We start from the raw sequence: 23,705 nt of genomic DNA on the forward strand, positions 1-23,705 counted from the left end.
AAAGTCCCTTCTAGACAGAACCCAGATAATGAACAGCTCCCTGGCTTCGCAGAGGGAAGAGAGCATGTGGAGTTATTACTGCATTAAAAAATCTCCAAAGTCAACTAAATTCACCATGGAAGCCGAGAACCAGAATTCTTCATTACAGCAAGGCCATGCATTAAGCATTATAAATAATGCTGCGCTAATTGCCAGATGGGCAATATGGAGGGCTGAGGGCTTTTACAGTGGGTCTGCCAATCTGCAAGCAGAGAGGAGCACACATGTATCTACATACCCCCAAGCCCGCAACCAGACACACACACACACACACAAAACTTGTGCTGTCCTTCATCACTATGCTATGCTGCAGCCACCAAATGATTCGGCCAGTGGGAAAAGAAACATGTATTGTGAGTTTCAGAACTCTGTATTTTCAGAGCATCAGAGAGTACAGTATGTGTCACGCTGTCTGGTAAGCACTGATTCACACCACTAGAAGCAAAGCCGAAACCATCTCATTCTCTACAGTGCTTTTCTGCCTTGCAAATGTTTGCTGTTTGGACGGCTGACGCCATTCTGAATTGTTCTCTGTCTCCTGGAGAAAGCATGCTCGCTCTCTCTCTCACTGGGCAGATAAGGACAACAATATTACACCCTCGGGGGGTGCAATATTATTGGGTGCTCACATCATTCAGTGTGCTCAGGACATGATCAGGAAGTTGGGAAACTGAAGCCCTGGGCAAATGAAACAGCAAGATTCCTAAAGGGGAAAAACAACAAGGAATCCGCTGGCATCTTAAAGACTAAGGGATTTATTAGAGCATAAGCTTTTGTGAGTAAAAAACCCACTTCTTCAGATGCATGGATGATTGGGGCTTTTTACCCACGAAAGCTTAGGCCCTAATAAATCTGTTAGTCTTTCAGGTGCCACCGGGCTCCTCGTTGTTTTTGTGGATACAGACTAACATGGCTACCCCCTGATACTAAAGGGGGAAAACTGCTCTGAAAGGCTGTTTTGTCTCCAGATTGTTCAGCAAGTTACAAGACAAGAAAAGTTAATAGAGGAATTTAAAAGGTTAAACAGCAACTGTAAAAATTCTTAGTCTGCGCAGTAAAAAGGCTCTTTGTTAGTCTGGCGTAGTAGGTGACAGCACAGATAAAAGAGACCGCTGTGGCAAGTAAAACATCTGCTGTCTGGCTACAGTGTCAGAATGCCAGCAGGCAGTCCTCGATGGTCTCAAACTTCAGAAGTGTGGGGCTAAATTCTTTGCCAAAGTAAATTGGGGCAGCCCTATTGGCATAAATGTGGTTACACCCATTTAAGCCAGCAGAGCATTAGGACCATAGCCATCTCTCCTAACCTCACCCACAACAGTACCAAAAATATGATCCGAAATGATGCTGGCTCTTACAGCTACTGGCCTATTCGCAGCCTGAAAGGAAAGGAAGGGCTCAGTATCCAGACAACCCATGGAGCCTGGTATTGTTTCACTCCTTTGTCTGGGGTTGACGGATGAAGGTGACAGGCAGATGGAGAACTTTGTCTTCCTTTTCCCAGACTCTCAAGGATTTGCTGCAAATTGCTTGGTAGTGACCACTGGAGACAGAGACTTCAGTTCAGCAAAACACTTCAGCATGCGTTCAAGTCTGATTGCCATTCAACGGGACTCAACACCAAGCATGTGCTTCATTGCTTTGCTGGTGGCACCATGCTTAGAGTTGTGTGTGTTTACACGCTTTGCTTTGTCAGGGCCTTACGCTGAGAGTTGGTGTTTTCCCTAGTAAGGATCATCCTCATTTCACAGAGAAGAGGTTGATGCAGAGTGGTTGAGTGATGTGCCCAAAGCCACAGAGGAAATTCGGTGTCAGAGACAGGGCCAGAGTTCGAGAGTTTCTGGCTCAGATGTAACATATAAGCATTAAGTTTTACTGATGCAGTGCAAAAGGCAGGGAGAGGTAAAGAGACAGTGTCGCTACAATAAACAATGCTGTGACATGTTTTTTGGTATTAGTCATAGACAGGTAGGCAAGTTGATCATATATCTGGGAAGGTATCAAGGCTATCTACTAATTTAAAAAGCCTCTGACTGCTGGAAAGCGTGTTAATTCATTGAGCGTACAGTCCCATTGGGCTGTGTTCGGGGAAGGCATGGATTTACACCGTTGCAAAGTTATCCTTTTTACTGAGGCTGCTCTTAATGGGGATTTTTCAGATGAGTTTGGTGGATAAAGAAAGGGATTCATTCTCTGACAGAGGGTCTTGTGCTTTCTCTCTCGCTTTCATTTGTAATTCAGTCCACCCTGGTTCTCTCTCTTGCTCTCCCCTCAGTAATTTGCATTTATACTTTACCAGGACCTGGGAGCCCAGAACCCTCTACTGTTCCCTTGCATCACTGTTGGCTTCTGGGAGCCCTGAGTTAAACTTTCGGGATTCCTTTGGCTTTGGTCATTAGGTTTTACGGTCCTTCCCTGCTTTCTGAGATGAAGGGGGATATTTTATAAAGCGAGTATCTTAGACTAATCATCAGGGGCTAGGCAGCATCCATTCACTTTCTCTGATGTTCCGTGAGACAGGAATGGAACAGCAAGATGCCTAGTGGTCTGTCTGCCTTGCCTCACTTGTGTTATGAAGCAGAGAGGGATATTTAGGGATGGCAGAAACTCTCAGCAGAAAGATGCTCTTTGACCTTCAAAAACATCTTCGCAAAATTGCCAGAGAACAATCCAGCGTGCAAGCTGAGCCCAATCAGAACTTCCCGAGGTTCACCCATCACTACGTTCAATAAAAGGACGTATCTGACAGCATAGAATAAAAAACAGAAACAGCAATTCCTCACCGAAGATCTCATCTGACATCCGTCTGACCTGTAAGCAGCAGGGACTCTGTACGCACAGGTATAGCTGGTTTGTTTACTGTTGGTTCAGTTGACACTGCTGATTAGAGAAGACAGCCAGACAGTTGGACACAGCACGAGGAAACAGACACGCTGGCCAATGATTGGACAGCTCATTCTGACCTTAAACCTGAATGCTATTGCCCTGCATCTGCAGCTAAATAAATGAAGTAAATCATCCTGGCAGATAGATAATTAAATAATTATCAGCCACTTAATAACAAGGAGTGGGTGTTCAGAATTAGCATATTAGACAGTGTCTTTAAGGGCTAATTGTTGCATTACATCAGAGTTACTCATTCATTATTCTTGTCATTTCGGGTGATAATTTGCACTTTAGGAGACAGAGACAATTTTAGCAGGCAATTAGAGACATGTCAGGCTTGGCCTAGTGAGTTACTGTCACAATTATTGCATTTTTTTCCAGTGTCCTCATTGGCAGAAGTGTATTTAAGGGCAGTGGACTAATTTCATGGTTAGGCAAAATAGGCAACTAAGCCAGGAGGCACAGCCCATATTTCGAACAAAACTTGATTTCTTAGCCCTTTTGTTGGAATGGACTGAGTCTGAGAGTGCCGGGCCAGGAGTGTTCATTCCTGAGCCACACCACACAAAATGACAGGTTTCAGAGTAGCAGCCATTGTTAGTCTGTATTTGCAAAAAGAAAAGGAGGACTTGTGGCACCTCAGAGACTAACCAATTTATTTTGTCCATGTATGAATTCAACCTACAGAACTGCTGCACGCAGAACATTTTTGTTTGTTTTCTTTTAATGCAGAATTACCTCAACCCCCCCAGGCAAACGAAGTATTTTACCTTGCTCACTGACGTGCTCTTAAAATAGAGGCTTGTGCCGCTGCGTGCTGGCAGGCCCTACCAACTTTGCCCAGTGCTCTGTAGGGTTAGTTATTGCATTTATTTCAACAGCACCCCTGTCAGGATCAGGGCCCCATTTGTGCTAGACCTACAGCCACTCCAGAATCTTTGGAGTAACTCTGGGAAGCTGTGTGGTACGGTGTCTCCTTCACCCCACCCCACCAGGGAACGTGTACTGGGCTACAGACAGAACCTCTTCTTCTGGAATGAAAGAACCCGCTCAGGGTTCCTTTCATTACCCACATCTTTATTATCTGACACAGCTTCGTGCAGCTTAGCTAAGTCTGTTGTGATCATTTTGTGATGGATATGCCCCAGCCCGGAAAGGCCACAGGCATGGAGAGTGCCGGTGTGTGACTTACACTTGATTGGGATTCAAACCACAGTCCCTTGCCAGGAGCCAAAGGGTAGCGTGATAATTCATCACACAAACATACTCAAACACTTGGCATTCCTTTGCCAGTTCTGCCTTCCCCGTGAAATAACTACATCCAAACCTGTCTAAAAAGCACCACACAAGGACCTAGCAACAAATCGTATCTTCCTGGGGGCGGGTTGTTGAGGAACCAGGGAGCAGAATTATACTCCATGGACCTTGGGGTATTCTGAGGTGGGTTCTTAAAGCTGGAGGTTGCCCAATAAGTGTGGCCTTGCTCATGTTTCACAGGCTGGTTATGTCCCGTTTGGAGAAATGACCTGTATGGTCTCACGTCCAAACCCTCTCCCTAATAGACCTTATTTAATTCTTCACTGAATCTATATTCAGAGCTAAGGCTAACTTGAGTGCTTAAAGTTAGACCCTTCAATCCATATTTAGGTATCGAGGTTCAGCTTCAGCCGCCCATCCCTAGTCAGCGAAGCACCTAACGTGCTCACAGTTGAGTGTGTGGTCAAATTCAAATGCTTTACTCAGTACGGAAATACTTTAGCACATACTAACTGCTCTCCTGGGCTGCGGTCCCTCAATAAATGTCCTGATCCTCAGAGGTCCTAAGCACTCGTCACTGCTTCTGCTGCCTTCTCGTGGCTGTTGGCTTCAGTGGGAGCCATGGATGCTCAGCACCACCGAGAATTAATTCAGGCCTGTCCTACACAGGAGGTCAGACTAGATGATCACAGTGGTTCTTTCTGGCCTTAAAAGCTAAGAACCAAACCACTTATTGAGGTGCCTAAATATTCCTTGAGGTGCCCACATCAGAAAATGTTCCCACAGGAACTTGGAGTAGTGACTACAAAATGGCATCAAAAGATTAAGTTTGACTTGCAACCGACAGTAGATTCGGGAGCCTTCAGGGCAGGAAGTAACTGACCTTGGGACAGCTAGAGGAAGTTCTCTCTGGCCAAAACACAAGACTGAAAAAAGATCCCCTTAAAAATAACTTGCTTCCATATTAAAAGGGTGTGACTTGTATTACTGCTATCACAGTTAAACTTACTGCAAAGAGACATCCCATGGTCCTGCAGACCAAACTGCATCTTAGAGTTACGACAAGGATTAAATATTTCTTAAACTACGGTTGAAGGGAAAAGCTAAATGTATAACGGACGCACCTTGGGTGCATGCGTTATAAGGGTATATATAGTCAAATAGAGTTAATTAAGCTAAAACCACAGTAAATCTGTCAGACCCATATTAACACTATCGTCAAAATTGTGGAAAATATAGTATTTTGTATAATAAATCCCATTCTATTACAGATTTATGCTGGCATCTGCATAGTTACCATAGTTTTACAATAATCATTGATCAATCAAAGTTTTATGACAAAACTATAATTTTACTGTTTCTTTCTTACTTAGTTTCCTAGTTTGCTTAATTCCCAGAATGCAATACAGTAAATCTTTTGATCTGAGATATTAAGTAGATAATAAGAATGCCATGTAAGATTTGCTTATATTTTAAACTGTCTTTACAAATGATTTATAATTAGGACCAACTCTAAGACAAAACATTATTAAAGTTGAAACCCTCCATAAATTACTAGCCTTTGCTTATGCCTGTAGTAATTTATTAGTGTTTTACTACAGTATTTTCTCTGGTGAGATCCAAAGCTTTATATGTCATAAACGGAAAATATTTATGATTAAACTATTTGGAAAATAGGAACCCTCCCTAGTGACCTGGTATGACAGACCTCATGCTCTGATGTCACCATGAAATAATTTTTCAGTGGAAATATATCTGCTCCAGGCTATACTTTTGCCTCATCTCAAGCCACCTCGCTCTATCCTTTGTTCAGTTAGGTGTTTATTGACATATTTTACGTTGTCCAGGATGCAGAAATGATGTAGCAGTTAGACATGCAGTTTGGATGAAATACTTGATTTGTATTTCCTGATAATGCTCAAACTACTCCCATCAGAAAGAAACTTTGTGTGTACACATGAATTTTTAATTGTGTTTTAACAATGTGATTGTAAATTGCAGTGCAGACACGACATAAATATTTGTTACAGGACACATCCTGTCTACACTAGGAACTTACAATCATGTTAGTTAATGTGTGCCAATTAATGTGCTAAAACATGACTTAACATTCAAGAGTAGACTACCTTATACTGTTATATAAGTATACTTACACTTATATGTGTGTGACTTGTTCCAAGCAGATCAGAAATTTAGCAAGGTACAGAAATTTATATTCTGCTTTGAGAATAGTAAGCACATGTTTCCTGATCCGGATCAACTGTTGGATTTTGTACATAGTAAACAAGCTAACAAAACTAACTTCATCCATGACATTCTCTCTAGTATACGAAGCCACTGGCCCTGCAGATTATTTTCAAAAGTTGTGGGTTTTTAGGCTTTCGTTAGCCTTATTTATCCTCTGATGTGCTATGCTGATCCAGAAATATTGGATTACTTTTCCGTGTTGTGTTTCTCAATGGATTAATTAGTGGATTTATTATGGGTGCTACCTATTTGCTGTAGTATTCATAACTGGGAACAGTTTTAGTGCAAGTGAAATTTTTTATTCGTAGTAATCATCTTGAAAATGTTTTAATTAAAAAGACTACATACATCTTTGCTCCTTTCATGAAGAATGCCATTCAGGCTCACAGCCAGAGATAACACACAATACACACAAGGACAGATCCTCAGTGGGTGTTAATTGCTGTAGCTTCATCAAAGGAAACAGAGCTAAGCTGATTTATATGAGCTGAGGATCTGTCCCAAAGTATTTTATGGTTCATGGCCCATCCTAAAATAGAATCATGCATTTTACTCTCCATCAGTATCCTGGCTTTCTGGGATGGAGACATACTGCAGTGTGTGATAACAAACATAACTCATGTAGAACTCATTTGCATATTTAATGTACAACCCACACCAGACTTTTAGACAGACAGGCAGGCATATAGGGAGCCACAGTTAGGGATAAAAATTGCATAGGTAACTGCAAACAGCAACAAATATGTTTATTGTGCTTGGAGATCAGCAATGGGAAACATGACAGGAGGTCCTGATTCATCGCTGAACTAGGTGGGAAAACTGACTGCCCGGGAGGGTAGAAAATCAGAATAAAAGAGTTGCCACTTGTTTCTTGATATGTCTTTTTGCCCACAACTCTCAACCAAATGCCTTTCGAGCTTAAAAAAAGCCATAGACATTTTCTCCATCTATTAAAATAAAACAGAATAAAATAATAATGGATAGGAAGAGAAAAGATTGATTGCAAAAGCTGTAATAATCCACTGTTCTGCTCATCCCTCAAACTGGGCGATCTCCTCTCTCCCATTTGCGATACCATCAGAAGCTGTTGATTGAATTGCAGGTTTGTTATCAGTCTCTTGCTATCCATCACCCTACAGATAATCCTTTAGCTCTGACACCAGGAGCCGATAATCTTGCAGTTCTACACCTGATACTATGAGCACAAAAGCCAGCCAGGATGTTTTACCTAAATTACACTGAAAACATCCAGACAACTTGGGAATTGGATAAACAACCCTATGGAGCAGAAGACACTGCAATGGGAACTCAGTTCATACAGGAGGATGGTCCTGGTGTTGCAGAGATATTCTCAGGAGACCACATTCCTCTTAGGAAAATCATTCACCTCAGTCTGTCTATTTAGATGTATACATACATAAACGAATGAAAGGTCTGTTTGATACCACTGCAGAATTAATCTACAAGGCTCACAGAGAAAGGCCCTGTGCTGGAAGCCACAGGCCTCTGCATGAGAAATGCCACTCAGGTGAACAGAATGGAGTCATTCCTTTAGATTTCAATGCCGCTTTTATTTCATAGAGGCTGAAGACTTGGTTGCATTCTGCACCTCACCTGCGCTGGTTTGCTGTGTGTTCGTCTCTCACTACAGCCAGTTATATAGACTGCCTCTCAGCCGAGGGTCTGAAAGTGCTTTACAAAGATGGGTATTGCTCCAGGTGTTGGGGAGATGGGGAAACCGAGGGCTCGACTGGTTGTGAGTAGAGCTGCTTGAAACATTTTTGATGGCATGCTGGAAAATGAAGCTTTGTCCCAATTGAAACGCTTTGTGGGAACACATCGATTTTGACATTTCTTTGGGAAAATTTCAAAATGATTCATTTTGACTTTCTCATTTTGTTCCAATAATGCCAGAGCCTTCCATTTGGACATCCTCATTTCATTTCATTTCAACTTGTATATTATAACAGTAATTTCACTGTTAGGTATAGGGCCTTTCTCAACATCGTCAACACAAACCAATGCAGCATGATCTAAAATGAAATATTTCAGTGTTTCCAGATCAACGTGGCTTGGAATTTATGTTCCATTGGCCATTTCAAGATTTTGACTTTTAGTCCCACTTTGGGACATTTTTTTTTAAATGTTGGAATTTCCCACAAAATAGAAATTCCTTTTTCTGATGAGCTCTCGCTGTGACTTGCCAATGTCAGGTTTGATTAGGGTTAGCATGACTGTTCTGAAGTAGGTCAGTATTTCAGCCATTTTTGAGTCCTCTCGAATTTCAGCCCTGATCCAGAGCTTCTTGCTCCCATATTCTTCGCCAATTGCTATTCAAAGGGAAGAAGTAGCTCCAGAACTTAGCTTCTGGTTGGAACATCTGCTACCCAGGCCTAACATTTGCTGGACTAAGAACCACAGGGTTTGGTGCATAGACACAGTGTTAAGAGGTTTGTTAGGCATTTGAGTATCTACCAAAAACACATAGTTGCACACAAAGTAGAGGGAGGAAATGGGTTATTGAGACAAATATTGTAGATACCAAATGAAGCGCGAAGCAAGCAATGGGCTGTTCGTTTACCTGGCAACTGAACATTTCCTTGAACCCACGCTCATGGTCCCATGTTTATTAGTTTGATCAGTTTTGCCCACAAGATAAAGTCTATACTTTTGTTTTAATTTATGTTTCCTGAAACACTTCCAAGTTTACTTTTAGATCCTGTCAATATTAATGACATGTGGCATTTTAGGTCCTTTATGCTCTATGGCCTAAATTTATGATCATTTTATGTCACTATGTAAAATTCACAATGTGCCAGAAGCGTTATAAATGCAGACAATTTATGGACAGGTTGGGATAAGGTTAAAAAGAATGAATACAGTCAATTTTTTCAAATCAGAGACTGTGTGGAGGGCATGTATACTGGGGCATATAAGACACAATGTAGATAGATAACTTCTAGATACATCAAATGTGGGTGCTTTAAAAAGACCTTTGATAGGTAGGTAAATAGACAGATGGATCAACCTAAGGAGTATGCACCAAAAAAATGGTATGCCCAGCACTAAACAGTAAAACCTATAATTTATTGTTAACACAATATTTTTTTATTTATCCAGAACTCTATGGACCCAGTCATCATCACCTCAAAAATATTGTTTTCACAATTTGCTTTCTCTGCAGAAATAATAACCTTAACTCTGCCCCTGTTGGGATGCCAGCTTGCCATCAGTGCCTTATCAAAGTACCACCCCTCCTTATACAACACAGACACATCCACGGCTAACAGCACTGGGAGGAGGTGGAGAGATCCTCCTTTCAAAGGCTTAATGGAGCAGAGACCACTGGTGCTTACACATCATAAGGAACGGGTTGGACATTGATGGGGGCCTGGGGATGACAGAGGACATTTGGATGACCCCAGTCCACTGCCACCACCAAGCCCCATAACTGTAGATATACAGGTTTCAGAGTAGCAGCCGTGTTAGTCTGTATTTGCAAAAAGAACAGGAGGACTTGTGGCACCTTCGAGACTAACCAATTTATTTGAGCATAAGCTTTCGTGAGCTACAGCTCACTTCATCAGATGCATCTGATGAAGTGAGCTGTAGCTCACGAAAGCTTATGCTCAAATAAATTGGTTAGTCTCGAAGGTGCCACAAGTCCTCCTGTTCTTTTTTGTAGATATACAGCAGCATTAACTGCAATGTATTAGCAGATCTGAAGCAACAAGTCAGTAATTCTCTCCCCTGGCACTGAATACGAATGCAGCTCTACAGTGCTGGGGAAACCATCCCCATCCAGGCCAGGCCAGGGCCAGAAGGAAATGGTTCCCTGACATTCCACATGGAGAAAATGAGATGTCACAGGAGGGGAACTTTCCTCACACTCCCTAACGCACATCTCTAAGGAGTGGGGGCTGGCATCAGGTGGGGCCGAGCAAAAGGCATGGTGTTAGTCCTGCTCACTTCCCTTTCGAATGAGCTGGAGCATGAGATAGAGGGTAATTTCCTTTCTGGAGTGTTCCTGCTTCTCTGTTCATGCACCTCAAAAACCCACAAGGCTGACGATACACTGTGCCCTTGTTTGAATTGATTTTCCTCATAGAAGGAAACGGCTCGTCTTGGCAGGGTGGTAATCAACATTCTCATCAGAAGCTGGCTCCATTTCATTATGGCATGAGAAAGAGGGAGAGGGGGAACCTTGCCATACCTTGATCCATGGATATTACAAAATCGTTCCCAGAATGAGGAATGTTTTGCATCTTTTATAGGAACCAGTGACCACATCCTTCCATCCTTCAAACGAAAACTTCAGATCTCCCCTTGACGTCTCCTCTGCTCTGCTCCACCTCCAAGTGGCCTTTTATTTAAAGCTACCTGGAAATCCCATCAAATGACTTATTTGTAAATCCTCTTCCCTCCCACCCCCAAAATGATGCTGGCTTTCCCTCCATCCTGGCAGCAGGCTTAGAACCAAAACATTTGTAACTCCGGGGTGCCGATAATAATCCTTAACACTTGTAGAGCAATTTTCACCTTCACGGTGCTTTAGGGTCCTTAAGTAATTAATCCTCGGCCCTAGGGGGCAGGGAAGTAAGTGTCATTAGCCCAATGTTACCCATGTGGAAGTTAATGCGGAAAGGCCAAGACCCACATTCCCAAAAGGAGTCGCACAATTTGGGAGCCCAAAGTGACGTCCCTCCAACTCGATTTGCAGACGAGTGAAATACCTGCGATACCTGCAGTGGCAGCTGTGTGCGGTCAGCCCCTCTGGAAATCATAGCCTGGGGGCATGAAGTGGGGTTCGCAAAAATTGGAGGCGCCCAAAATGAATGGCACTATCAAAAATGCTGGTTGAGGCCAGTTGAGGCCGTAGAGATTCACTGTCAGAACCAGTATTAAAGCTCTGGGCTGCCCTTCCTGCTGTCAGAGCACTAGGTGATGGCTCCCAGTTGGCGGATTAGCCCCTCGACTGTCCATAGTGCAGGCCTGTCTCCATAAAGGACCCATTGCAGGTAGCAATAATAATCACCAAGGTTATCCAGATTAGACCCAGCTATTTTGGATTTCCCCCCATACATCTGGACTCCTCTAAAATACCAATGCTTAGGGCTATTCCTATTCATGACAACCCTGCCTGCTCATCTGTTATTAATGGAGCCTTTGATGGCAGCTCTCTGTGTAGTCAGCATTCTTCCTGGTCGTTACCCTTTTGTAGAGAAAGCTGGAGGAGGGGGGTGCAAGTGGAAATAGAGAAGTATGCAGATAACGCCATTAAAATTTTATGTGAATTCAAAAATTCAGTGTTGACTTCCTGACGCACATAGGCATGAAAATCCTAGTGAGCAGGCTCATTGTTACCGAAATCAAATGGCTGAAGAGTCACTAATGAGGCAGACAAGCAGCTTCACTCATCCTCTGAGGGTTTGAAGGCAAGAAGAGAAGAAGGAGCACACTACATTATTCATATCGTCTTGTTTGAGCTTCAAATCCAAGGAAGTCACAACGAGGGGGGATTTGGATCATGCCCGTGACCTGCTTGGCTCAGGAGTGGGGGAGGCTTTAAAAGTCCTGTCACCTAATTGACAACATCTCATTCCAGATTCAGCTCTCGCACGGCTCTGATCACACTCCCGCCTGCTGGTGCTTCCCATTGGTACATGCGCTGGTGTGATAGTCACAAGCATGTGACACAATCCCCTGAAAGGGGAGGGCGCCCCAGGAAGGGAACGCAGGGGGAGAGCCTTGTTGACGTTCCCCGCTGAGCTCCCTTTGGCCTGGGCCCACCACGAGGCTCTGAGCCCTGGCTATGCTCTGGATGTCGCTCTGGCTTGGGCGCAGCCAGCAGGGGAGGAGTGTGGTGCTCATTCCCTCTCACATTTCCTGCCTCCTCCTGTCCTCTGGTGTTGATCTGGGCCCCTGTTTCTCTGTGGTGCCCATCTTGCCATCTCTGGCTCAGAGTCTGCGCCCAGCTGGCACCAGGTACATCCAGAGTCGAGTCACATCAATGGCTTCCCTCCGCTCTTCACCACAGTAACTGTCCCTTTCCCAAAAAGAAAAGGAAGACTTCTGGCACCTTAGAGACTAACCAGTTTATTTGAGCATAAGCTTTCATGAGCTACAGCTCACTTCATCGGATGCATTCAGTGGAAAATACAGTGGGGAGATTTATATACACAGAGAACATGAAACACTGGGTGTTACCATACAGACTGTAACCAGAGTGATCAGGTAAGGTGAGCTATTACCAGCAGGAGAGCTGGGGGGACCTTTTGTAGTGATAATCAAGGTGGGCCATTTCCAGCAGTTGACAAGAATGTCTGAGGAACAGCGGGGAGAGGAATAAACATGGGGAAATAGTTTTACTTTGTGTAATGACCCATCCACTCCCAGTCTCTATTCAAGCCTAAGTTAATTGTATCCTGTTTGCAAATTAATTCCAATTCAGCAGTCTCTCGTTTCCTGTCTCTCTGCCCAGTCTCTCCGTTCCCCTGAATGGCCTGTCTCTCTTTCCCCTCCTCTTCACTAGCCCCAGGGCAAGGGTAGAGAGCCGGACCGACCACCTGCCTTTGGCACAGGAACACCCCGCTGATGGTAGGGAATAAAGAACCCTGTGCAGCTGAAATAGGAGCCAGCCCAGCCCGGGTCCCAGCCCCCATCTCTCTGGGGCACCATCACTGGAGCACTCAGCGAACATTGGCCATGAACTTCCTGTGCCTCTGGGGTCAGCCAGCCCAGGAAGCCGGGGAAGGGCAGAGCCATGAGAGATGTTGCCCCTGTAGGGCCAGAGACACCCACCCCTCCCCACTAATTCCATTCATGTCTGGCCATTCTGGGCCCCAATGTAACAGAGATGCCCCCCGAGGGCAACTGTTAGCACCCAGCAGCCTTATCCCCGCCTCCACCCACTGCTGATTTGGCTTCTTGCTAGGAGAGAGGGGGAGCTTGCTCCCGAGCCACCTCATGTCTGTGCATTACCGTCCTCTCGTGCTTTGGGATCATCCATCCAGTTAGCTAATGTAATGCCAATATTTAAGAAGGGTTCTAGAGGTGATCCTGGCAATTACAGACCAGTAAGTCTAACGTCAGCACCGGGCAAATTAGTTGAAACAATAGTAAAGAATAAAATTGTCAGAAACACAGAAGAACATAAATTGTTGTGCAAAAGTCAACATGGTTTCTGTAAAGGGAGATCGTGTCTTACTAATCTATTAGTTCTTTGAGGGGGTCAACAAACGTGTGGACAAGGGGGATCCAGTGGACATAGGGTACTTAGATTTCCAGAAAGCCTTTGACAAGGTCCCTTACCAAAGGCTCTTACGTAAATTAAGTTGTCATGGGATAAGAAGGAAGATCCTTTCATGGATTGAGAACTGGTTAAAAGACAGGGAACAAAGTGTAGGAAAAACTGGTAAATTTTCAGAATGGAGAGGGGTAACTAGTGGTGTTCCCCAAGGGTCAGTCCTAGGACCAATCCTATTCAAACTATTCATAAATCATCTGGAGAAAGGGATAAACAGTGAGGTGGCAAAGTTTGCAGATGATACTAAACTGCTCAAGATAGTTAAGACCAAAGCAGACAGTTTTGTGAGATCTTTTTGAAGTTCTTCACAAAGTGATGGGGCAACAAAATGGCAAATGAAATTTAATGTGGATAAATGTAAAGTAAGCACATTGGAAAAAATAACCTCAATTATACATACAATATGATGGGGGCTAATTTAGCTATAACTGATCAGGAGAAAGATCTTGGAGTCACCGTGGATAGTTCTCTGAAGATGTCCATGCAGTGTGCAGCAGGAGTCAAAAAAGCAAATGGGATGTTAGGAATCATTAAAAAAGGGATAGAGAATAAGACGGAGAATATCTTATTGCCCTTATATAAATCCATGGTACGCCCACATCTTGAATACTGCGTACAGATGTGGTCCCCTCATCTCAAAAAAGATATACTGGCATTAGAAAAGGTTCAGAAAAGGGCAACTAATATGATTAGGGGTTTGGAACAGGTCTCATATGAGGAGAGAGTAAAGGGGCTAGGACTTTTCAGCTTGGAAAAGAGGAGACTAAGGGGGGATATGATAGAGGTCTACAAAATCACGAGTGGTGTGGAGAAAGTGAATAAGGAAAAGTTATTTACTTGTTCCCATAATATCAGAACTAGGGGCCACCAAATGAAATTAATGTGTAGCAGATTTAAAACAAATAAAAGGAAGTTCTTCTTCACTCAGCACACAGTCAACCTGTGGAACTCCTTGCCTGAGGAGGTTGTGAAGGCTAGGACTATAACAGGGTTTAAAAGAGAACTGGATAAATTCATGGAGGTTAAGTCCATTAATGGCTATTGGCCAGGATAGGTAAGGAATGGTGTCCCTAGCCTCTGTTTGTCAGAGGATGGAGATGGATGGCAGGAGAGAGATCACTAGATCATTACCTGGTAGGTTCACTCCCTCTGAGGCACCTGGCATTGGCCACTGTCGGTAGACAGGACACTGAGCTGGATGGACCTTTGGTCTGACCCCGTCTGGCCGTTCTATGTTCTAACCGTATCCACAATCTGTGGGTGGCAGGATCGCCCTGAAGTGGCCTGAATGGGGAGCGAGGCTGCTCTGGGGCGGGACGGGGAGGGCAGCCCCGCCACCAGGGAGCGGATCACTTGAGAGCAACAGCAGCAGAGCAGAGGTGGCTGCACGCCCTGGTGCCTGGGACACGAGTGTGGGAATCCAGAGATCCGGCTTCTGTTCCTGAATCTGTGACTCTTCTGCTGTGCGACCCTGGGCAAGTCACTTCATCTTGCGGGGCCTTTGTTCCCTCTGATCTGTTCTCTTTATTTAGGCTGTCAGCTCTTTGGGACAGAGACTGTCTGTCTGTACGGCGCCCCGCTCTGAAGGGAGCTTGGCCAAGGCCTTGAGGTGATGGTGCAAAACAAATGGTAATTGCTGCCACGTAGACTAATTATTATTGTGTATTAATTGCAGCGTGATCATGGCCAGAAGCCCCAGCCAGGGCCCAGAACCCCTTTGTGTCAGGCTCTGGGCAAACACAGAACAAAGAGCCAATCTCAGCCTCAGCAAAGTACTAACTCTCCCCATCCATGGGTTCAGAAACAGACTGCAAAGCCCTGTCCAGCGAGGGCTGGGGTGGGTGTGGTGTGAATTCAGACCCTGCCCCATGCCGCACTGCAGGGAGGAAGAAGTGTTACATTTCTAATGCTTTGAAACATTTCCCCCCCCCGCCCCGCCCCGTCTCCAGTGGAGAAAGTGCAAACTCTTTTAAAAGAAAAAAAAAAGGGAAAGCGAGCGAGAAAAATGGCTATGAGAATGAGACACATCTGTGCAAGCAGGGGCAGTGCACGCAGTATAACTGGTGACCAAGCACACACAACTAATAAACAGATTCCCTGAGTACTTCTGCATTTTGTAATTATTACTGGGCCATAAAAATCCCTTCTCCCTCCTGCCAACATTATCTTAGTAAACTTTATGAGTGCTCATGAGGTTAATGCAGGGCTATAAATCTGCAATGGGTCGAACAAGTGAGAGGAGAGGAAGTGTTCGTAAATCTGTTGGAATTGCTCCAGTTTGTTTATTTAATAAAATACTGTTTCATAAAAATGCTCATAGACTCCTGGCTGGGCCCTAAGCTGGCAGTTTAGGGCAGTGGGTGGGGGGAGGCTCAGCTCTGTGGAAGTTCTCCTTTGCACACAGCTATTTATCTGTCCCGTCTGCCTGTCTGATATATCATGCAGGCTGGAACCATAGCCCATTCCACTCATGTGCTGTTTGTTCTCTCTGCAGCCTTTAATAGTTCTATTCAATATTTTAAATTGTGCTACAAAACCAGAACATATGTAGTGCAGCTTGTAAGCAGCTCTCAGCAGCTGCTCTCCGAGGCAGACTTTGAGGATACATCTCCCTGGGCCCTTCCCACATGGATTTCTATGTGAAGTAGGCACCAGTCTTCCCTTTGTTCCTCCTTCCCTGTCTGGAAATGTTAAGTCTGCAGCACAGACAACACTGAGAGCGTAAAAATCTTAAATCAGGCCCTAAAGTCCATGATTTAAATATCTAGATATAAAATAAACGTGTGGTCCTCTTTCTTTGCATTCTGGTTCCACTCGGGGCACGTTTCCCACCTATTCTCCGCAAACATGAAAGTTGCAAACTCTTTATGAAAACAAAAGCCGAGGTTCTCACATAATCCCTTCCCTCCAGGAGCTGGGGCTTTGGAAAACACCAGCTATTGTTAGCTTTGTGACGGGAAGCTAGATGGGTGGGTCGGGTGAGAGCTCTTGAAAGGCATCCTGGGGGTTTTCTGCCTCTGGGCCTACACTGTGTGTCTCTGGAAAACCCCTCTAGCTTTTGGTCTCCCAATTTGTAGAGTTGAGCTGCCTCTACCTTGCCAGCTGAGCTGGAGTCTGAAGGATCCTCTCCCCCACAGAGCAGCCAAGCAAGCAGAGGCAACAGGCCCAGGAGCGATTTGGGACGAGGAAGCGGGGTGGGTGAGAGTCGCAGGCAGGCAGCAGTGGCCGTGGGGGCAGCAGTCACGCCGTAGTCCTGACTGCGGGGATGTGCAGGACACACACATGCAAAGCAGGCCCTGCTACCAGAGCCGAGACGACCCCAGGGCTCTAGTGTCTGTCCAGGAGGAGGCCAGGGCCCTAGGGGAAGCTCAGCAAGAGCTGCCCACTGACAACCTAGCCCTGCCCCGTGGAAGGGCTGTGCATGGGGTAAATGGGGAGTCTTTGCGCACATGGTGCCTGGAGCAGAGAGGCCTCTAGGAGTTACTGCAATACAAAGAATAACCCTGGACTCAGGCGTTTGGCTTCCAGTCTCGTCTACCTGCCCTTCCCAGAGTCCTTTCTGGGGCACTGCACTCTTAGAGCTGGGTATGGCGCTCTCTGCTTTGCTTGCTCTGGTAGAAACCATGGGCAGGTTTGGTAGCGACAGCCACCGCCGGGCTAGCAGAAAACAATCCTATGCTGTAACAAGAGGAGGTCCTCAGTGGAATGGTAGATTTCCAGATAGGTTGCATAAAAATACAGGGCTAGTGCTGAAGGCTGTGTGAGTAATAGTCAAGGAGCGAGCCTTGCGGCTTCCTATGAAGCTCAGCACTCCCCGTGAAGAGTTAACTCAGCACTCCCAGCGCTTGTATGTTCACGCGCTGTAGTCGGGGTATATTTGCTTGGGTTTTACATTGAAATTTGAAATCCACAGTTACAAGGAAACATTTATTTTCTTGCCCTTCAATGATCAAACCAGTGGTGCTGAGGCACAAGGAAGTGAAATTTCCATTAGTGGAGCTGTTTTCTCTTTGCTGTAAAATATCAAATATTTTGACATTTCCATCAGAGTTTTCTTTGTATCAAAGCTTTAATAGCACAATAATCTCAAGGATTTTAGACTTCATAGGTTTTATATTTCTAAGCCCTTCCTGCTTTATAAAAGGGACACTTTTAAAGTTACATGTGTTATTCCTTTCACAAAGACCAAAGAGAAAGTCGTAAAAACAGGAACTTTGTGAAGGAACAAGATGGAACAGGCTGACAGGCTGTTTTGGGGTTGAATTTAGTGTAAATCTTCCATTACCAAAGCAGACTGGGTTAATTCCATATAGTGGCACATATACTGTTTGGCAATGGCTTTATGGCATTAAGCCATTGGCTCTCAAACTGGGGTTCAGGGGGTCCGCGAGTCATGTCTGGGGCTGCTGGCCCCACTGATCAACTCCTTCCCCTCCCTCCCAGTGCCTCCTGCACGCTGCAGAACAGCTGTGTAGCGGCATGCAGGAAGTGCTGAGAAGGAGGAGGAGGAGCAGGGACCGGGTGCGCTTGCGGGAGGTGGTGGAAAGAGGCAGGGAAGGGGGTGGGCAGGGGTGGGGTGGGAAGAGCTGGAGCGGGCCTTTGGGGGAAGGAGTGGAGAGGTGGTGGGGCCTGGGGCTGAGCAGGGGTTGAGCACCCCTGGGGAAAATTAGAAACTGGCTTAGGGGTCTGTGAAAAATTTTAAATCAAAATGGGGGCCCTCGGATTGCTAAACTTGAGAACCACTGCATTAAGCTATTGTGATTGCTAAGTTATTGGAAAGTCAGGGAGAGGACAATAAGGCATCATCATCCATGTCATGCTCACCAAATGGGAACCCAAGTGTGTCACTGACAGGTGAGATTCAGCACAGCATAGTTTCCTGTGCAGAGAGCGAACTAGGGTCCAACTCCATTTGCACTGGAGTGGCTGCATCTATGACAGTCTTCCAAACTGCAGGCCACTGCAGACAAGCCTTGCACCCCAGCATGCCCATTACTTGGTTCTGATGCTCAGGGACGCAAGGGGGCAGGTTTTTCTTTTCTGCAATCAGTGCAGCGCAAAGACCCAATAACAAGAGTGGCTCCAAGATGCCTGGCTCCACTGGTGATGCAGATGCCTTCCATCACTTCACACTGCTTCAGCCATCCATTGCATCTCCCTGGGCTGACAGTGGATTTATCCAGTAGAAGCTGGAGACATTCATTTTGCACTCCGGAAAGGAGAGTTCAGTGCAGAAAAATCATAATCCCTGTCACTCCTACCGCAAATTTCACGTGAGGCTCGCAAAGCCCTTTGTAACCATTCCATAAGCCAAGCAAAATTCCTTTGAGGTACACCAGTGTCATCATTACTGGTACATGCATACGGAAACTGAGGCACTGTGCACATAGAAGACTACCCCAGTATTGAACCATGACCACATACACAGACAGTTACCATGGGCGACGGTGGGCATCGAGCCCAGGAACTTCAGCTCCTGCAACACAAGCTTCTGCCTCTTTGGCTCAAAGATCTGCCTGAGCTGTGGGATAGCAGGAGTCTGTGGGGTGCTAGGAAATTGAATAGAGGACCACAGAGCCCCAGACGCATGTCCTAACCGAGTGGCTTCTATTCTGTCCTCTAGCGGTTCTCACACCAAGCTCATCACTGAGGTAATGGAGCATCTTCCCGCAGTGCATTAGGGAGCGTGGCTACTACACATGGCACGTTTGTTCCCTTACCCTCTCTCCCAGATAAGGGTGCACAGTGGAGGATCTGGTCTGGGATCTTTTGTAAATAAATAATACGCACCCAGAGACATGGTGCTGTGCGTGAGACAAAGCAGGGTCAGAGAAATGCTCCCTGCCCATGGAGTGGAAGGTGGTAAGTGAGCCTTACTGCCGGTGGGAGTTCTTTCCAAAGTTTTAGGCAGGCCCCTGGAACATCCCTTCTCTCCAGAGTAGAGAGAGCCAGCTAGCCCTGTCTGCCTCCCCAGTAACACGGCAGGCAGGGTGCAGGACCAGGCCTGCTGCAGGGCCACTGGCAGCAGGACACAAATGAACACTTGATGACTCAGGAGCAATTTCTGGGGCCAATTGTGTAGGCCAGGTACCATAGCGATGGGAGCCATGCAGGTGCCCAGACAGCACTGTTCGGTTCTGTGCAGGACAGGGGAAGAAGGCAGCATGGTCAGCCTTTGGGGGACCAGGGGGCTCCACAGGGGACATGCTAATGTCCTGTCTGCAGCCCAGAGGTGACTAGCCGCAGGGGAAGCATTGGGCAGGGCTGATGGGGTCCCCCTCAGCCTGGCCTAATATCCTGACTACCTCCCAGATCCAGGAGCTCGCCTGCAGCATCTGCTCAGGGCAAGCAGGGGAGGGGGCATGTGACTGCCTAAGCCTGTTCCAGGGAGGGTCTTTGCTTAGTGACCTGCTGCCTTCTAACAACAGGGCAGGGCTGGGGAGCTAGAGAGACTTTCCCAGGAAGCCTAGCTTGCACAGAGCCCACAGGGGGAGGCTGCATTTACTATCACAAGCTTCAGATCCAAACAAAAGTCTAATAATCCTTGACTCCAGCCACATCCCCACCACCCAACCTTACACACTAGACACAGCCCAGAGCCCCACCTCCCAAGAGCACATGAGTAGGGCAGCCGGGCCCAGGCCCTGGAGCAGCCAGACCCCCTTTGAAAGGCCTGAGCCCAATGAGGCTCAGCTGCACCTGATTATCCCAGATTGTTCCAGCTGGGAGTCAGTCTGCTGACCAGCAGGGCCTGGCTTTAGGTGCCCCACTGGGTGGAGGTATAGTATGGGATGTGCTGACACCCCAGGGAGTGCTGGAAGACCTATTCGCTCTCTTACACCCAGTAAATCTAAAGGGGCTAGGTTCAGTTTGGGTCTCCTCTCAGCATCTAGCTTCCCTTCAGCAGGGATCAGAGGCTCCGAAATGACTGCCCAGCCCTCCTCATACAGACAAGAGCCATGAGACTCAAATTAACTGCTAGGCAGCTTGTCTGAGGAATTGTATTTCAGCGGCCATGCCCTGGGGAACACTGGGCAAAAGGAGCAGAGCACACAGGGGCCATAGGGAGCTGGGCAGGGAAGGATCCAGTTAAAATGCATCTATTTAAGGTAATTCATAGAAACCTCAGCAGAGGAGTTAGCAGCTGGAGCTCTCCCAAGCAGCAATGTGCTAGCTCTTCTAGGCTGAGCAAGACACTAAAGTCATCAGTCCTGCCAAAGGGCTCTTGGTTTCAGATCTAGCCTGTGTAAGGAAGATTCTACCTGCCCACTAGAGATGCTGTCCTAATTCTGATCTGATCTACACTGGATGTTCATGGTGCTGCTCCTGGTTTAAACAGAGATTAGAATCAGGTCTGTCATGAAAATCTCATTTGATATTGTAAGAGTCAGGTGTGTACCCTCCTCTAGCCCCATTGAACCTGATCTCTGGGTTGGGAGGCACAGAGAAATAACGAGCATCACCTTTTAAAAACAGGCTAGCTGAGTATTTACAGCTAGTCAGGTTTTTTTGATGGAAAAAATGGCTTTTCCCACCAAAACAAACATTTCCACAAAAAATCAGGGTTTAGTAAATTCCCCCCCCCCCCCACTGAACATTTTTACTGAAAACCAAAAAATTTTACTGAAGACAGTTTTCAAAAAACTAAAATTGGTTTTTAAAACAGAAAATGCTGCTGGCAGAAAACTTTAAAAAAAAATTAAAATGTTCTGAAATGTCCTGCAGAAAAAAAACTTTTTTTTTTTTTGGAGCAATTCTGTCAATATTTCATTCTTTGCTTGGTAACACACCTATGTTAATGGTATAATCTTGCCTTTTGCTTTTTATTAAATAAATACCTGAGCCTCCAAGGGCAATCAGCCTGCAGGCACCACGGCTTTTGTAGCAGTCTTAAGACAGAGTCCAAGCAAGTATTAAAGGAGATTTCCCCATTGAATTTATAGCATCTCTGAGCTGCTGATTATTTGGGATTTAGTTTGTCTTTGTACCCACTCCACTTATCCCACATTCCACCATGTCCTTCTAAACCAAAACGTGTTCCTGAAATAAGCTTCAGTCCAATCTGTTCGCCAAGTAGAATACGAAGACAGGAACATGCAAGGCTGTTGTAGTGAAAGAAGTGAAACCTAGCTGTGTCTGACTCCCAAACAGCCAGGTACAAGAGTCCTCATTCAAGAAGTCCAGTGGCAAATTACTCTCGTAGGAACTGCTTACATCAGTTTTCGCTGAGGACCTTTGCCTGAGGGATGTGGTTGGAGGAATGGAGTGTTTTGAAGATTTTTTTTCTCTGTGTTTTTGTGCGGGGGTGGGATATGTCACTGAGCCCTGGAAGGGGCATGGATGAGTTTGTTTGTTGTTTCAGTGTTTGTATGGGCTCAGAGTTCATCAAGACCTTGTTTCAGGATTGTAGCCCTTTTCAATTTAAACATATGTTTAAGTTCTAGGGAAGCCAAGAGGACTTAAGCATGTGCTTGAAATTAAGCTGGTGCATAAGTACTTTCCTGAACCAGGGCCCTAATAAATAAGTATACATACATGTGGGGCGCAATGCTGCCATATAGGAGCCCTCAGTGACAACCCGGTGGTGATGGTGACGACCAGAGAGACCGAGAGTTCTCTCCTGATTCTCCAAACTGCGGGCACAATGTGAAGTGTGCAGTAGGCCGTGCTCATTGGTAAGGCCACGGGACGAATGTTGTGCCCAGGCCCATTCTCACGGTCTGTGTGGGTCTGGCTGGGGAATGTCAGACAAGTCACAGCTGGAGAGTTTGAAATGATCATGAGATCTCCGAATAACCACCGGCAGAAGCATGTTCTTGTGGGCAATGCCCAGGAGTTCGGGCATCTTAGTTCTACTTGTAATGTGGCCACGTGTCGTGCTGTGTGGCCTGGGCCAGGTCACGTCACCTTTCTGGATGCCTGGGAAATGGGCGTGACAACCTTCAAGGATCAAAACGGGACTGTACGGCTGGACTCATCATTGCTTTCAAAGCGCTTTGGGATTCCCAGAGGGCATTATGTTTATAGCCCCATAACTGAGCTGCTGGCCACAATATCCCAGGTTAAAGCACGTCGCAATCGAATGGTAATAAATCATGGTGAATGAGAAGAAGGGGAAAAGCTTGGTATGTGGTGGGGTAGGGCACTTGCTAGCATTGGGAGTGGCCAGATGACGGAAAAACGATTCACAACAAAATGCACTGAGTTTGGCTGGCTGAGTTCAGGGGGTCATGAATGCTAGACCTCCACTGAGGTCCTCCATGTTCGCAGGGTTCATAGGACCCCAGTGCTAGCTCACACATCCCATGCATTCCTGCCAGGCCTCTAAACTCAACTGAAGCCAGGACTGTAGATCACTTTGCTTCTCGTGCTGTGTAATTCTCTTTCTAGTCTCCAGGTGCAGTGGTGTCAGCCCTGTCCAGTGCGAGCTCTCCCCGCTTGTGCGGCCTGGTCTTACATCAGGTAGTGAGGTGATGGGAAGTGAAGAGACAGTGAGCTGGAAAATGGGTGCTTGAGTCCGATTGATGGGAACACTATTGCTATGGAAACGGAAAGGCTCAGGGTACTGGCCGGCCTGTTCCCTGGTTGTTTGTTTTGGTTTTCCAGTGCGTTCCTCACAAGACAAGGGATTTGCAACTCCAATCCAGGTTGAAAGGAAATGGAGGCACAGGAAATATGCCTCTGTGCACTCCCCAGAAGGAGACACATCCCATGTGCTAGCCTGGGTGAGACCATTTGAAATGTGCGGGGAAGTTTCACCATGAAACAGGCTGCTGGGGCTAAGCAGTTCAGGGACAGATCCTGCTTTGGAAAGGGCCCTCTGTCATGGCAGAGGGAGGCTGAATCCAAATCGCTCACTGTGCTGTCTGGATCTGGATTGCATGCATCGAGGCCTAGGCGTGGTTTCAGAGATGCACAGCTACTCCACCGTCATGCAGAAGAAATCTGCATCTAGGGATGAAATCACATGTAA

The sequence above is a fragment of the Natator depressus genome, chromosome 15, assembly GCF_965152275.1.
Source record: "Natator depressus isolate rNatDep1 chromosome 15, rNatDep2.hap1, whole genome shotgun sequence".
In the NCBI taxonomy this organism is placed as follows: domain Eukaryota; kingdom Metazoa; phylum Chordata; order Testudines; family Cheloniidae; genus Natator; species Natator depressus.